The sequence below is a fragment of the Numida meleagris genome, chromosome 7, assembly GCF_002078875.1.
Source record: "Numida meleagris isolate 19003 breed g44 Domestic line chromosome 7, NumMel1.0, whole genome shotgun sequence".
NCBI classification, from domain to species: Eukaryota; Metazoa; Chordata; class Aves; order Galliformes; family Numididae; genus Numida; species Numida meleagris.
In genome coordinates, this window is record NC_034415.1 from 8,360,196 (window position 1) to 8,377,157 (window position 16,962).

Below are 16,962 nucleotides of genomic sequence, written 5' to 3' on the forward strand. Positions count from 1 at the left end.
CCACTTGTCTTCAGGACTGCCCAGCAAGCCATGTCCCGTCTCACTGAGCAGCTCACGTGTGGCCAGAGAAACTGCAGAGCTCCCCCAAGTCTGAGGAATGAGTTTTTGCAGACACACAGCTGGATACATCAGGCTCGGCCACGGCAGCGCCTGATTCCTCGTTTTCAACAGAGCAGCTCCAGTCAATACAAACCTTTCAGATAAAGTGAGAAAAATCACTTGGCTCCACCTTCAAAAAGAGCCTTTGCAGCTGTACAAAACATTTTTACACTTTTGCATAAACTTTTCCAAGTCCCCCAGCTTCAGCTCATGGTGCTGGGAAAAGGACTCTCCACTCCCAGCACAGCTTGAGCCAGCACTCTGAGCAGGGCTGGCAGCCCCGCGCTGGGATGGGGATGAGCAGTGTGGAGATCAGTGGGCACAGAGGTCCAGAGCCAGTATGAGGCTGGAGACTCCTTATGCTCTTGATAATCAGTAAAAATGAGGCAGTTTACGTCAGAGCCTGGCCCATGACATTTACCTTATGTGTCAAGATTGGAAGCTGAGCATCAACCATTAAGAACAGATCCTAATGTCAAAGAGTTTCAAATTAGAAACACGAACAAAAGGGATGAGAATTTGTCTGAAATCAGCTCTACCTCGCTACTAACTCGTATTTCGATTCTTCAGGCTCTCTAATAGCTACTATTTTAAATTGCTTATTTATACCACAGGCTATTTCTTCCTCTTTAAGGAGACAGGAGGGAAAGCAGCTTATATTTCTACATCTTTTCATGAAGGTACTGAAGTAACTGCCTGCTCACTTTTAAGTCTTTTAGACAGAAAAAAGCTGGCTTGATAAATTCCAGAGAACTGAAAAGCCTATGTCACTTCCCAGCTGAGAGATCTCAGTGCAGGTGTGGGAAGGAACCCAGCTTGCAAGGAAGGAACAGAGCTCAAGGTCCTCACCCATGTGAGCTCAGGGTCAACTCTTGTTTTCAATCCTTCGTAAATTCATCTTCAAACTTTGGCCCAACTTCTGGGGACCCCTCCAAGTCACACTGGCCTCCTATTTGGATTTATTAGGTTTACATGCAAGAATATGTATTTATAACATGTCGCAAAGTACTGGGTTTCATGCAAAGCCTTCTCAACAACCACATAAGGCAAGAAAAAAAAAAAAAAACAGCTTTAACACAACAGTGTGTCTTCTCTGCTCTCCAGCATCACTCCCAAGATTTTCTTCCCTTTTAGAAACAGAACATAGACACTTTGCACGGTATCCTTCAGTGGCCAGCTTCAGTAGGCTCACATTAAATAAAGCTTCACTGTCTCCCAGAGGGCTGGAAGTGAGGAAGGCTTCATTAAGATGAAAAACCGAGTCAGGTGTTAAGGTTTAAATTTCCTCCTCTGCTAGCACAGAGAATCCAAATGGAGGCATCAAACACCACCATGCCAGCCTTCAAATGTCTTAACTGAAGCAATCAGAAGGAAAACCATCTATGGCAAGTCTAAATGAGTTTAAAGTTATAAAGAATCAAAGCAAAACCTTGAGTTACGTAAGCCCTGAAGACAACACTACAAAACATTTCTCCATTTTATGGCAGGTAAAAATGGATTGAAGTGTTTTTATCAACTAAGGTATCACTGCTTAAGAAAAAAAATATCCTTGAGTGCCCAGAAAACTCCTGTGGCCAGACATAATATTGACTTAAATGCCCACATTTACAGAACAGTTGGGAAGCTCAAAATCCACCTAGCAGGAGCTCATAGAATCATCACAGGGTCACCAAGGTTGGAAAAGACCTCTAATTAATCATCCAGTCCAACCGTCCATCTACCACCAATATTTCCCCACTAAACCATGTTCCTCAGTACAACATCTAAATGTATTTGAACACCTCCAGGGACAGCGACAATCTATTACTTTATCTCCTAAATCTCAGTTTTGTTCAACTAAAAATCCAGAAAAACTCACGTTATCACCATTGTTTCCCAACTAGTCATAAACTTTATCTTAAGCTGGATTGTTGCACTAGAGAACTCCTTTATAAACTGGAAGAAAAAAAAAAGGAAGAAACCAATTTGAAGGAATATTTTAAGGCAGCGATAAAACTGCTAGGCATGGCTGCAAAACTCTGCTCTCACAGCTTAGTGAAAAAGGGCTAAGAAGTCTGTACAAAATTTGTGTGTGCCAAGTTTGTTGTAGGGATGGTCAAGGATGCTAGTACAGAAACACTCAGGCAATGCATCCTCCATCACCACAGTCCTCCTCTCAGAGAGAGAGGTGGCTGCAGAATCAGTCTGTCCTCCATCATTTCAGAAGAATAACGACTAGACTTCTAGGCAAAAATAGCTGTCTGTAATAGGATGTGGGCACTGTCTCCTCCTGACACTGACATCCAGTTGACATCAGCTTGTTTGAACAACATAATTAGTCAGGTCAGAATGGACCTCAGGAGTTCTCTAGCCAACCACTCTCCCAAAGCAGGACAGGTCCCAGGAGGGTTCCCTGAGTCATTCCACAAGTACCCAGCCTTTGGGAAGAGTACAAACCATGAACCACTGTGCTTTGTGGCACATGATGCGTTTTTCCACACATCTAGGAGGCCACCCATCCAGCCCTTAACATCCCAACTTGGACACGAGAAAGTTGTGGGAAACTGCATTGAGAGCCTGGCCAAAGCCAAGGTGAGTGACATCCACTGCTTTCCCTCATCCATACATTTATTCATCTTACCTCAGACCAAGAGGTCTTGCTCCATGATTTTCTCAAGGAACAAAGTGAGTCTGAGCAACGAGTAGCTTCTTGGACTGTTCTTCCTAATCTTTTTGAAGGTGGGTGCAACTTTTGCCTTCTTCCAGTTGTCAGGGCCATGCCCTGATTTCCAAGTGCTTTTAAAGATAACAGAGTGCAGCCCTGCAGTGACAGCAGTCAGCTCTCCCAGCACTCACAGATGCATCTCACTGGGTATTATTGGGATAGTTTGGGTCAAGGTTTCTCAAGAAATCCCTGTTTCCTGATCCTGAACTTTGCTATTTCTTGGTCATTTCAGCCAAGGCTGCTGTAGCCCATCACATCATCAACCTGTTATTGTTAGGGAATAGCAGATCCAGCTGCACATCTTCCCTGGATGGCCCATGTCAACCTGGGGCTAAGCTGTTGCCCAACGTCCTTCAGAAACCTCCTGGACTGCTTGTGTTCTGCTGTGAGGAGTTAAGATCTCTGGAAAGAACCAACCTCTGACTTGAAGACTTTCTCAAGTTGCCTAAAGACGACTGTCCTCCACCTGACAGGGTGCTCTGTCTTGGGAAGTCCCACCAGGCTTCCAAACAGGCCCTCCTGCAACAGGGCTCCCTTCATGTGAGCCACTCCGTTGTCAGCTTGGTGAGACTTTTGGCAAACATGCTCTTCCTCAGTGTGGGCAAGTGGATGCCTTCTAGGCCAGCAGCTTGTTGTCCTGCCACAGCATATCGAAGCCATAGCATTGCACACAACCTCAGCCATGTGGCCAGCTATGCACTCAGAGGATTCATCCAGCTCTAACAGAGCCCTCCCTACTCCTTCACTTATGGGATCAAGGAGGTGGTGGAGCCACCATCCATGGAGGTGTTCAAGAAATGTTTAGATGTTTTACTAAGGGATATGGTTTAGTGGGGAAATATTGGTGATAGGTGAACAGTTGGACTGGATGATCTTGGAGGTCTTTTCCTACCTTGGTGATTCTATGATTCTGTAAAATACTACCTCGCCTTCTTTCTTTATACATCTTTTTAAAATAAGCATTGATGGAGGATTAACAAGGGTTAATGATTCCAAAAAATGGATGAGGCTCAGCCTCTGGCTCCAGTTGGGGACAGGCACATGTAGCTTTGCCATCACAGCTGCTGTGTGGTCCCATGTGGTTTAGAGCAGTTTCTGGCCTCCTTCACCCCCTGGCCCTTCTAGGAGGACAAGTCAGTGATGTTCCCTGGGTGAGCCCGACACACATCTGCACAGAAGCCCCATATTCCCTGACCAGTGGGCAGTCCAGGACAAAAGGTAAAGGCCTTTAGGTTGTACATCAGCCTGCCAATAAAGGGCTGCAGAAGCTAGAAACCACAGAGCCACTTGGAAGATACTATGAGCAAGCTGAATTCAAGAATAACAAAAGCTGGACAAAACCAAAAATGCCTCAAGATACAGTAAACCGTATAAACAAACACAAAAACCCAGAGAAAATCTCACCCCCACAAAAGCCTGCCCGTATAAATAATACAAAACAAAAAAAAACAAAAAAAAAAAACAAAACCAAAACAGAGAACCACCCAATTCCCTGGACTGCCAGCAACGGAGGGCAAAAGACAACAACAACAAAATCGACAACCATCTAAACAGACAGCTTGAACCCAGAAACAATAACCTCCCCACCAGACCTGCTGAAAAGACCAACAGCAATCATGTTTCCTGATGCAGAAACTCTCCCTCTTAAGAAGAAAAAAAAAAAACACATAAGCCAAACAATAGTTTGTTGGTTTCTTGGAAATATTTATGAACAATATTCATAGGAAATGTTCTCAAGGGGAAGTCACGTAACTGGGTGCAGAAATGAGACACAGATGGGAAAATGGATGGATCTAGCTCTCCAGAGGGGACTTCTGGTGCCTAACAAGTCCTAAGTCATCAGTTCGTTCCCTCCAAGCACATACATCAAACCTCTGACAAAGAATAACCTCATAGAACAACTTTGTATGCTAGCTACTGACATTTTTGATGAGACAATTCAGTTGGCAAGGGTTCGATATATTAACTGAAAGAGCTGACTGGTGGTGGTAAGGATACATTGATCAACTCACCCAACTTTCAGAGGGTTTCCTAACCTGCTATCTGTTTCAGCTGGATATTGCAAAGGTTCTTTAACCAAAAGCCCACAGGATGGGTTGCTGTTAAAGGTCCTTACATTTATTGGCTTACAAATCAGAGTTTTGCATCAGAGGATGATTTTTGCAACCAGAGTTCCTGACCATTCAGGCAGGTACAGATAGGTTAGAATACAATAAATGAAAAAAGAAAAACAGTACTAACGATTTCTGCTTCCTATTCTTGCAATTTAGGATTCGACTGAAGAAACTGTAATCAGGCACTAGAGTCATTACAATTTTAGTACCATGTTGCTCTGATGTTTTAACTGACCACAGGTAAGAAATATTTGCATGACTCATAAGAGGAAAATACAAATAGAGCACACCTTCATGCGTACCTCAAATAAACCTTCTGTTGCGTCCCTAATCAATACTGACACCAAAACCCTCACTGGGAGCCTCTGAAGAAGCACAGCCCTTGCCCAAAACACGCACAAGGGAACCAAGTCCACCAGACAGAGAATGTGATGAAGAGTAAAACATTCATCTCAGAGGGCTCTTGAGTCTTTATTGACACCCATACAGTTTTCTGCCATGGTCCAGCATTAATAATCAGTGGTGCTGCTCACCATCTGCATTAAAATGGTGGGTTTTTTTGTTTGTTTTTTTTTTTGTTTGTTTGTTTTTTTAAGAGGCCTAATCGGCCTCTTTGGCTCTTACCACCTGCAATTCAGCCTGGATGTTGGAGGCTGAGCCAGGGGGTGGCTCGTGTTCCACTGTCCCTCCAGGATGGCGCAGTGGCTGGGGCGGTGCAGCTGGGACATGCACCAAACGAGAGCAGCAAGGCGTTCCATTGCACGAACGAGCTCTTTCTGAAATAATTTGTGCCCAGGAGGTGAAAATAAAGCTGAGATTGTCCTTGAGCATCTCTAGCTTCTGTGCCAGCAAAATGAAGCTCTAATAATGAATGCTCAGCATGCAATGGCATCCTCCTAACTCCTCTCAGAGCAAATGCAGGTAGTGTCTATTTTTGCAACTGGATCTGAAAGCTCTTGTTAATTTCTCTGAAAAGCTAATTGCCAGCCAGCTTCAGACAGGACTAGCTGCCCTGGCCCCCCGGGCAGCTCGGTGTCCTGCAGGTGGAGGTAAGCTCCTACAGTTCACAGGACGCTACCACACATTAGACATAATATTTCCCAATCTGAAAGAACTGCTTAAGGGATACACAAGCTTGCATCACATAAATTTTTAGACTTGGTTACAACTCATTAGCCCAGCAGATCTGTTATGGACGTTCATAATGAGTGTCACTGTGCTATGCAAGCTCAGTCCGAGTGCAGGGACATAGCAAGTCCTGCTCAGCAGAACATGCTGTCCTCTGCCCTCTCAGCGTGTTACCAAAGCCCTTAATTGGACTATGATATCATTGCTTTGCCCTACTCTGCATTTATCTTTAGCAGGAGAATAGCATGGTCACACGGCCATGAATGCATCTAGACAAACATGCTGTATATCACTGGAAATATTTGATTTGGGACTCCGTGCCTCACATACAACACGCTCCAAGGAAACTTAAAGAAATTCCAAGCAAATCTCCACGGCCCCTCCATACGCAGCCAGCTGGTATTTATTAGTCTTAGGAGCCATTTAAAGGTTCTGCAAGAATGAAAACTGACTCTATGTACATTTTAAGTACACTGTACATTTGATAACCTGCATTAAGTTTGCAGGACACATTCTCACTATGCTAATAATCTACCATCACTAAGTAATACCGATTTTTCATTCACAGTTTACAGTACTACTGAGTTTCTTACAGCATTATTGTTAAAGTTCACCAACTGTTCAACCCAAGGAAGACAGGAAGGTCAAAACAACTAAGCAACTTGCTGAGGATCCCTAAGCAAAGCAGCAAAACCCAGGTGTCTCCGCATCAGCCCAGCACTCTTATAAATATAGATTCATTTCACAGTCCTTCAAAGGTCAAAGCCACAAGGAGTTTGCAAAGAGAAAATAAAAACATATGTGCACAGAACACTTTGCACATCAAACCTAGAGGTACAAATATATTTTAAAAGGCCTGAATAAAAGCCATATAACTTGCTGGCTATCCAAAATGGAGAGATGAACTGTTACTCTGCTGGGAACAGAAGCACCAAACCCACCCTGCCTCTGGATCCCATGCTAACTATTGACCATGCCCGATTCAGGGAGGAGCAGACCATGGCAGCAGCAAATTTCCAAACCCCAAACAGAATGTACCTTTGGCTGTGATTTCCTCACCTGAGTCTCTGACTGATGTACACATATGGAATATGCTGCCTGGCAGCAGTTCAGACCTAGAATTAAGATAAGCACTTTGTGTCACCCCAAGAGAAAAGCAGGACACCTCCATGCTTTGACAGCCTCTCAGCACCTGCAGAGGGCATAGTTCTGTGCAAGACCTGGCATGAAACATCCCTTGTCATGGCCAACACTCAAAGATAGTCACGCAGCCTTCCCATTGGACATGCTTACTTGGTTTGGGAAGCTCCATTTGAGAAGATTTGAAAACCAGCTCTCAGTTCCTAGTGTCGTCACTTACAACCTGTACTGCACAGAAGTCCAAATGGAGAAGGTACATGTTAGGTAGCACTGGACTGTAGGAGCATTCAGTCCACACACACAGACATACACAGAAATTACAGAACTTGGAGTTAGGCTTCTATAAGGCTGCTGCTGCAAGAGAATCTGTCTTTTCATTTAGAAATAGATTTCTTTCCACAACTATGAGGGCCTGGATGTTTGAGAACAAGAACTCAATGTTCAGAAGCCAGTGAGCAAATAAAGACCCTGAGGTTTCTTTGTATTTAAAAAAAAAAAAAAGAAAAGAAAAGAAAAAAAAAATGCTGTGACTGAGGCCTGACTCAAGACTTTTGGATTCTCGGAGGTAGTAGATTTAGTAATTCCGTAGTCTCTTGCGGATTAGGACTTTCATGTGTTTCTTTGCACGTAACTAACAGAAGTTTCACACAAGCCTTTCAACCCCTACACAGCCACACTGCGCTGAAATGCTTCACTCCAAGCAGTCTGGGAAAGGCTGGGCTGCGACTTCTGCAGGAGGCGTTACTGAATAATACATCTAGCTGTTTGCAGCAAGATCAGTTCCCCAACCAAAAGCAAAGGCTGAGCATCAGTCATACCCCAAGAATGCCAACCCACAGCCAGCAGCAGAATGGAGACTTTTGGTCTGGCTTAGAATGAAGCACAGAGAAGGCCAGAAGCGTGGCTTTACATGTGCTACTTCACCTTTTAAAAAAGTGATTTAAATGTAGTGGCTTACGCTACTGGATGCCATCTTTCAGTACAACCACAGCTCCCACGTGTTCTTTGTGACCAGAGGAAGCAAGAAGTGGGCTGAGGCATTTGCTCTGCAGTTCCAATGCTCCTTGCCTGCACTCAGTTATTACAACTGCATTTCCCACAGCCTGGCACTCTCTGGAGCGTGGTATGCTGTGCCTGCAAGTTGATAAGACTGCTTTATGATCTATGGCAGTTGGTTTTAATTAAAGCTGCCTCCTCTGCATTGCTTTTAGTCTTGTGCAGACAGGAACACAAATGATTTCATCTTTGCCCATCCACCAGCTGCCAGGCTCACAATTATGAGCTGCCATTAATAAGGTAGCTTCTTCCACTGCTCCTGCTGCTTCAAGTGGAGGCTGAGGTCGAAAACTAAGAAGACAAACAGTGACAGCAAACTAACCCTCCACTTCACTACACAGACTAAGCAGAAAACTGATTAAGCACATTACCTTCAAAACTCCCTGCTTGGGGAGCTGCTGGAAGCCTGCAGCAGAGGGATAATGAGACGCCAGCCCGACCAAGCTGCATGCAGTCACCTTCAGGGCAGCAGACGGTATGCAGTCTTTGAAGCAGCAAGGCAGCTCCGAGGCACGAAGACACCCTACTTCTTACTCATGGGACTCCATCCTTCATTCCTCCTGACAATTTTCTGGGAGAATACATATTGATTGGAAGTCTAGTTATACTTGGGAGTTACACCTCCACTTCTCCGCAGGTGGGATCAAGCAATTAGCAGGGCCCTGGCAGCATTAATGGAGCTTGCTTGCCCTAGCAAGTCTCACCTGGGCTGCGTTCTATCTGCCAATAGCCCTGCTTTGACTCAGGCCTGAGTCCCCAAGCCACAGCTGATTGCTATGCCATGGCTTGTGCTCAGTCCCTGCTGCTCCTGACATGCTGTCTGTCCTTCCTGCATTGATCTCGGCCATGACCTGCCACTCTGAATGACCACAGGGCTGTTAGAACCTGCTGCTGTGGCCACTCAGCCCTATCACCTCACTCACGTGCAACAGGTCAGCACAGGCACTCTCAGTTCCTGCCTCATGCCTGTCCCTGCTGTTCCCTGATGGCCATCTCAAGCCCTGAACTAAGAATTGTGAAGCCCGGGCCTGCCACGAGCGGCCTAAGCTTCATAGTAGGCCCTGGGCCTGCAGGCAGGGGGAGCATAGGCCAAGCCGGAATAAGCCCTGCAGCAGCTTGAGTCCAGCTTGCTGTGGCACTCCTGCAAGATTTCTTGGTCTGGGCAGCCTGAGAAGCTCATCTCCGTATCTTCCATCTCAGATAGCTCCTCCTGCTACAGGGCCCTGAAGGTGGGGAAGCCCTAAGAAGGCTGGTGGATGCGGGAGGTCAGCGGCCCATGTGGTAGAGGCAGAAATGACATTATGTGTCCTTGGTCTGACGTTGAGGTCACCTGATGAGATCAGAAAATTGCAGATAGTTTTTGCACAAAGACAAGCTTAAAACATAGCTTTGGTGGGCACAGAAGTCCTATCTATCCTGTGTTCTTCTCACCCTTACACTGTTTTTACAGTATGCAAAGTTAAAGCGAGCCATATTTTCTTCAAAGCAACCTGACGGGGAAAAAGGAAAAAGCATGAAACTCCTGACCCTGCATTCCAGGGGTGGAAGTTAAGCAGTTGGACTTTGGTTCTGTGATCATACTTGGTAGAGGTAATATTTAAATGTTGTAACACCAGCTCATTGATAAATAATATTCTCATCAGAACGGGAGGTTGTCTCCTCCATATAACTAGCACAGCACACAACAGGGCTGCTCGCAGCCTTCCTTAGCTGTCAGGTCATTTCTCCCAGCCTCCTTGTGCTGAGGGCTCTTAAAATTTAGGCTGGAGGCACCAGAGCTACTGTCAACTCAAGATTCCCTATTGACAGTCATAGTGGTGGACATCCTTCTGCTGCAGAAGTTGGGGTGGGCTCAATTCCCCAGTTCCCCAGCACTCTCAATACACCTTAGTCATGCAGGCACACGAGCAAGGCACATTAAGCTTTTAAGTCCCAGGGAAATTTCTATGGCCACTTTGGGATAGCAGGCAGTTTCATCTCTCCAATGTGTGGGATGTGCAGTGCGGTAGTTGTTGTATGTCTCTAATGTTGTCATAGAAGCAAGTAGCATTTTTTTTTTGTACAGATCTACTTTGGTACACCCCAAGCCGGTACATTTGGTGTTTAGTATCTTTCTCTGGAAGACAAATCCTGTTTGAACTTTTAAGATATCAGAGCACGCTGTGTTTTTTAAAAGAACCTGTGGCATCCATCTACAGTCAACAGACTTAAATTGCAAGGGGCAAGTGGTTGCACCAGACAAGGACACTGCTCAATAGTTTTCAACTGTTAATGATGAAGTTAGCTAATGTATTTGGAAATACCAAGTATTTTTAGAAAGAATTTGTACATTCAGTTTTTAATGCAGAGGAAGAAAGAAAAAGGCTTTTCAAGAATACCACTGGCTCAGAATTTGGCTAGAACAAAAAAGCTGAACAAGCCCAGTTCCATGGGTGAATTTTCTTTTTCCATGAAAGGATCGAAGATCTCTTAAAACTAGGTTCAGCACCTAAACCTTTCCCCATCAAAGGAAAGGGATATATTTACATTAATGATAGGGTTTTGGTCTGCAACTATTTGGCCCAGTCCATAATTCCACAGGGAGAACCACTTCCAAGCAGGTCATGGCTTTGAATTTACCTTGCCAAAGAGTCCTTCTGAAAGGCCTGCATAGCTGTCAGCTGACTTAGATCTTTTTCTCCATGAATGGTCATGTGTTTTCCTTCTTTGTCTGTTTAGTCATTGTGGTTTTCTGTGGAGCCTGGTTCAAAGATAAGACTCCTCAGAAGCTGGATCTGCAAGACACAGGAGTGCTAATCTACTCTGTGAAGGCGTACCTTGTGACGCCCAGCTGGAAGACAGGGTCCTTCCACTTAGGAACCAAACCCTCCAGCCTTTGCTCAAGGCTTGGTTTTGTGATGACTCAAATGAGCATTTCTGCTAGCAGTCTAGCAGGAACTGCATATCATGCTCGCTGTGTATCGTAGCTGAAGGCTTAGAGCAGGGTGAGTATTCTATAACATATGGAACTTCAATCTCTGTTTATAACAGGGCTTGTCATTTATGAGAACACAACTCTCTCCTATGTAAAAGAAAAAACAACCACACAGGAGATAAAATACTATTCAAAGCTATCTCAGAAACAAATGTTTTTCTTCCCAGAGAAATTAAAGTCCACAATAAATAGAAATGCCAGCCCAAACACAGGAATCCATGCACAATTAATACAAGCTGAGCTTCCAGGCTCCCTTCGTTCTTTCTCATCCAGGCTCCTTGTGTGAAAGCCTCAAAGCAAAGCAAGCAGCACCCAGCTGGTCCAACCTCCTTCACCAGGAGCATCCTTCACCCTGCAGTCATGTCTCATAAGGGGATGGATGGAGACATTGTCCCTCCTTGCAGGTAACAGGACACTGCATGCAAGAGGGCATTTGCTTCAGGTTTTGCCTGACCAGCTATCTGCAGTCTAGCACCAGCCTTCTTTTTGAGAGCCTTACAAAGAGTCTTGTGCTCCTCCACGTCACTGCCCATGCTTGATGGTGTCTCAGTAGGCATTTCTTAAGCTGCGCAGCCCCTTCATGGGCTCAACCTGGGAAGAGCCAGCAGCCCCCATTACCTTCTCAGACAAGGGTCCCTGAGCAGTTCTGGTTTCTGTGGTCTCTTCCCATGCATCTCTGCACTTTCCCAACGTATGCTAGGGCTGTGCTGGCAGCTCCATGCAACGACAAAAAATCCAGCTCCCCAAATCTCCTTATTCTCGCTGCAAACAAAACACCGGTCCTTAGGAGGAGACCAGGGGCTTCCTGTGTCCGGCTGCAGGATCACATACATCTGGGCTGAGTCCTTTGCAGCAGCTTTGGGTGAATCCAAATTCAGGTCAAGTGCTCTTGCTTTTGCCAGGGTGAAACAGACACAGACTTTGGCTTGCAAGTACAATTATTTCAGATGATCTAGCCAATACACGTTGCGCTTCCCTCTGATATAAAAGATTATGATCAGGGCTCTTGCAGTGTCATAAATTAAATCTAAAGCTTCAAGATATCACTGTGCTCTCTGACAACAGTGGCTCTGAGGTGCTGCTACAGGCACAGCAGCCTGACAAGCCCCCCCCCACATGATCAGCAGCAGCTACCCAGAGGGGCAGCAAGCTGCCATTCAGTAGTGAAGCTGCCTTCACGCTTACATGGACTAGCAGTAACTCTGTGCTGAAAGCAAAAGCCATGCACTTCAGTGCAACTGAAAGATAGTTACAGTTCCCATTTTAGAAAAAACCGCTAAAACTATTGCAAAATATCAATCAAATAATGAGCAGAGAAAATCTGGCATGATGTAAGTGAACATTTGCCCTTCCTTGACAAGACAGGCCAGCAGCAATGCAGGTTCACTTGGACTTACCCCTGGGGGAAAGGCTGTCAAAGGCCAGAACTGTTCTTCAAGTGCCAAACTGAGAACGTCACCATGGGTAAAACTCAATGGCGTCAACACGTCAATCTTGTCCTACCAAGAAATACCAGATGAAAAGCAGAGGTTTGTAGAGTCTACATCTGCGGGGGTATTCGTGCACTGTCTGGACATGGTCCTGGACAACGTGCTCCACCTGATCCTGCTTCTCCAGTGCTTCCTGTAGAGTTCTCCAACCCCAACTATTCTCCTATCTGGTCATCTTTACTGGTTTCATTTTGCCTTTCTACTCTTGAAAACACCATTGTAGCTTTCTTGGAAGGAGTTGCCAACACTTGTAAGCAGCGTAAGAGCATGCTTTCACATTCTTTTTGACTAAGAAGAGGGAAAAATCTCGACTCTCCAAGAATCCAGTGTGCTCCACTTCTTCTCTGACTCTTAATTAAGTCCTTCCTAAAGAGCTGTCTAGTTTGCAGTTCAATTTTCTGTATTTTTTCATAAACTAATGTCCAAGTAATATTTCCATCATCCCACGTGTCTAGCTGATAGTATGGGTGGCAGAAGGCAGAAATTGGAGAGGATTAAAGCCAAGTATGGGAGAATTGGGAACTCAGGGTCATGAAGTTACCTCGGGATGCTGTCACATGCATTATTATACATTATAGTACCCTCCTGGAGACTAATGAGCACGTCCTATTAATTCTGCAGTCACCACAGGGAAAATAAAAAGCTTTGGATGGGTCTCAGTTTCAAGCCAGTTTTATATCATGGAGTATTTTTGGTCAGTACTTCTCATTCAGGTCCTCCTCAGAGCTGTTGTCAAGGGAAAGATCATTCTCATAGATGACAGCCCCTCCTTGCTGCCTGTGGCTCACGTTCTGGCTCATGAAAGCATGGCTCATGCCTCTGTTTTCATTCATTTGATTTGCTCTGCAGCAGCACCTGCACGGCCAGATCAGAGCCACGCTGGGCTGGGTACCATAGACACCAATGAGAAAGAGCGCACATTTATTTTTCTTCTGCTGAAGAAAGTGGTCCTGAGAAACTGTACCCACATCAGTTCTGCAATTATTTAAAAATGCAATCTGAACTCATCATAAAGGGAAAAAAATAAACACTGCACCATGGACCCGCACAGTGGAGCTTTGTTTCCACCCTCTACTGCTGTCAAACCTTCTGAAGGATCTGGTTCTTTGAAACCTTCCTTGCAGCCTGGCTGCTTGTGTGGCCCCTCCATGTAATATATTTTATAGATTTCATGAAAGCACAGAAAAACGCTCCTTCTAGGCTGCTGGAAGTGAAAAGGTGAGGTCACCTGCTTCACTGCGAAAGCCGCTCCCTGCCCAAGGTTCACCTCCTCTCTGACAAACGCGTTCCTGACAGCAGTCCTCCCTGGGGACACTCCATCACCTTAGGAGAAACAGCACAGGATCCGCTTGCTCTTTTGGACACCCTCCCTCCGTAATTCCTTTCTGCATCTGCAGCCCTGGAGTCAGCTCCATCCCTCTTCCCAGGCATCGTTCTGACCTGGTGGGATTTAGATCGGTGTCAGGGTAAAGTGAGTTCAGCGGGGCCAGAATTAGCTAGGTAGCTGTTTAAGCAAAAATATATATTTGGGCAACCTAATTAAAGACTAGATTCAATCACATTTGAACTTTTTTTTTTTTCAGAAAACAGTTTTTTTTAAAAATGATAATTAAGGCTTCTGCAATTGTTCTGCAAAGACAGCTGACCTAGTGCTAATTAGCTGTACTTGGAGTCACACAACATCACCTCAAGCATAGCAAAACCATGACCAGCGTATAAGTAGAGTAAGAGTTACTGTTAAAATTCACATTCTCAGCTTTAAACTTAAAGATTTCCATGGGACTAAGAGGTCACTCCACTGGCTATATTTATCTCCTTGAAATTAACAGAAAGGAAAAAATAGGCCCTTTCACCCTCCAACTGGAACATAAGGTCAGGATCACAAGTGGTGCTGGCAGGGCTGGGGGTTCTGGCCGCGTCCGCAGCTTCTTGGAGCTCACGCAATCACCAGCAAAACACTGGCACTGCGCTTGGCTCCAGTATGCTGCATGGAGGGGGCTGGAGAGCAGTATTTCCCCACATCCTGAGTCATCTCCCCGTTATAGGCAAAGTCTTGATGAGATTAAAAAAAAAAAGAAATTGCAGAAATGTGCTCAATCTTTCCTGTCACTTCCTGGCACGTGAAGTCAAAAACATTAGGAGAAAAATACTCCCTGTTTGTTTCCAGAAACCCTGAGCAGCAGGGACGTGAAATCTGGGGGTGACTCAGAGGGGCTCCTTTAAAACAGCACTTCTTGCGCTTCCAAATATTTCACTGATCTGAGAAGCTGCTACCAGGAAATGGGCAAACTGTCATTTAAGCCATGCAGCTACCAAGGGATCTGTCCTGACCTCTCTCTGCAGGCGTAACGGCTATTCTTAGCCATGGTGGGATCTGCATGAGCGCCAAAAGGAAAAGAAATGCTTGTGCTGTTTCAGTGTTCCTGCTCTCCTCCTGCAGGACTGATGCTAGCCCACCTCTGGAGGGAAACCAGTAGGACACCCACTGGAACAGAACATCCCCTGTGCTCCCATCCTCAGGTGTGAGCCTGCCTCCGAGTGTCCCTGCCCTTCAGGTATCCCTGCCCTTCAGGTGTCCCTGCCCTTCAGGTATCCCTGCCCTTCAGGTATCCCTGCCCTTCAGGTATCCCTGCCCTTCAGGTATCCCTGCCCTTCAGGTATCCCTGCCCTTCAGGTGTCCCTGCCTCTGGGTCACCCTGCCTCCTCGTGACCCTGCCCATGCGTGGCAGCAGCATCATGCTGTAAAAGCACTTGGCCTGGTGCTTGTGAAGGAGGCAACAATGAGCTTATTCACCATTTCTGCACATAGCCAAGGACTACAGAAGGTCTGGCAAACTAACCAGGAATCAGTATGGCATCCCCCAGCCACAAAGCATCCTTCTGTCTTCGGCGAGCGGTTGGAAACCTCTCCAAGGGCTGGGGTTGGGGCTGGGACCTGCAGAGCTCTCCAGAGTTCAGCTTTTTGCTGCTCGTGTGGGCTGTTTACCTGCACTGGGACCATCCACGAGGAAAAGCATCAAAGCAGACTTAGCTGGAGAGCGAGTAGCAGCTCAGACACAAACTCAACAGCCCTGGACAAAAGGTTATTTCTTTCTCTCTAATTGGAGCCTTTGGGCAATTCGAGCACCCTCACTGCTAAAACAACTGACAATGAAGCTATTAGAAAGCAAATCCTGTTTATCTTGTAATCTGAATGCCCAGTTAAACTATTTCAATAGCTCAAAAATAAGTGGAATACCTTAATATTCCCATGTGGGCATCTGAAACCGTTAATAACCATGAAGATTTACGTGCCACGGGCATAACATAATCCCAAAGGTACAGATAATCCCTAGGAGTAAAACAAGTTGAAAAGCCTACAGTACCATTCCATAAGACACTTAGAATCATAAAATTGGATGAGGTGGAAGGGACTCTTAAAGGTCACTTGGCCCAAGCCCCCTGCACTGAGCAGGGACACCACAGCTCCATCAGAGCTCAGAGCCCCGTCCAGCTGCGGGCTGCAGTGGGGCTGCTGCTCCCCACGGGGCTGCAGGGCAGGCTGCTGAGTGGAATATTTTTCTGCCAGTGGAAACTTTTGTGGCAAAAGCAGTTAGAGAGGGAAAAGCCACTTCGACTTCAGCCCTTCTCTATGCATGGTAAACTTAGAAACAGGACTTAGTTTTGAAAACCAAGATAAAAATGAAGCCAGCTGCCTCCCTCAGAGCGCAGCTCTTCCCCGCCAGCTCCGCATAACACTCCTGTTTACTTTTCCTGTGTTCTCTCCATATGTATTTTTATGATGATTGCTTCCCAGGAAGCTGCATGGATGGAGTGCTGTGTTCTGAGCGCAGCCTTTGACAGCTGAGCCACAAAACTCGCTGAGTGTGATTTCTGACCATGTAACGTGTCTTCCTGAAACCAGATTCGAAGGCTCCAAAACAAGAAAAGTGGGATGCGAACTGTCAAGTATTCTCATGCAGACAGACTTTGGCAACTGGTAGTATCCATACTGCAGTGTGGAGAGGCCCTTGACAGTTATTCTGCCAAAGTTTTTGGACAAGACAGCACGAGGAGATGCTGAAGTTGAAGGTCTCGACACACCAAAGGAGCTGCGATTGTCTGAGCCACAGTGAGAATTATTATACCCCTAATTTGACCTCGGTCTAAACTACAGCGAAATGGATGCTGCCGTCTCATCTCACCCTAGGCTGGCTTCTAGCTGACAGCTCTGAATAATTCTGGAGAAAGGCTCTCTCCTGCAGCCAGCTCCGAGTG

General features: G+C 45.8%; 1 long non-coding RNA gene across 1 annotated transcript in view; it reads right to left on the reverse strand.

Annotated features, from left to right (window-relative positions):
• The window catches only part of LOC110402762, a 28,500-nt gene extending 18,883 nt beyond the window's left edge, over positions 1–9,617 (reverse strand). The window contains exon 1 of the long non-coding RNA XR_002441289.1: positions 8,613–9,617. This is a non-coding gene — a long non-coding RNA (uncharacterized LOC110402762). The remainder of the gene's footprint in view (positions 1–8,612) is intronic.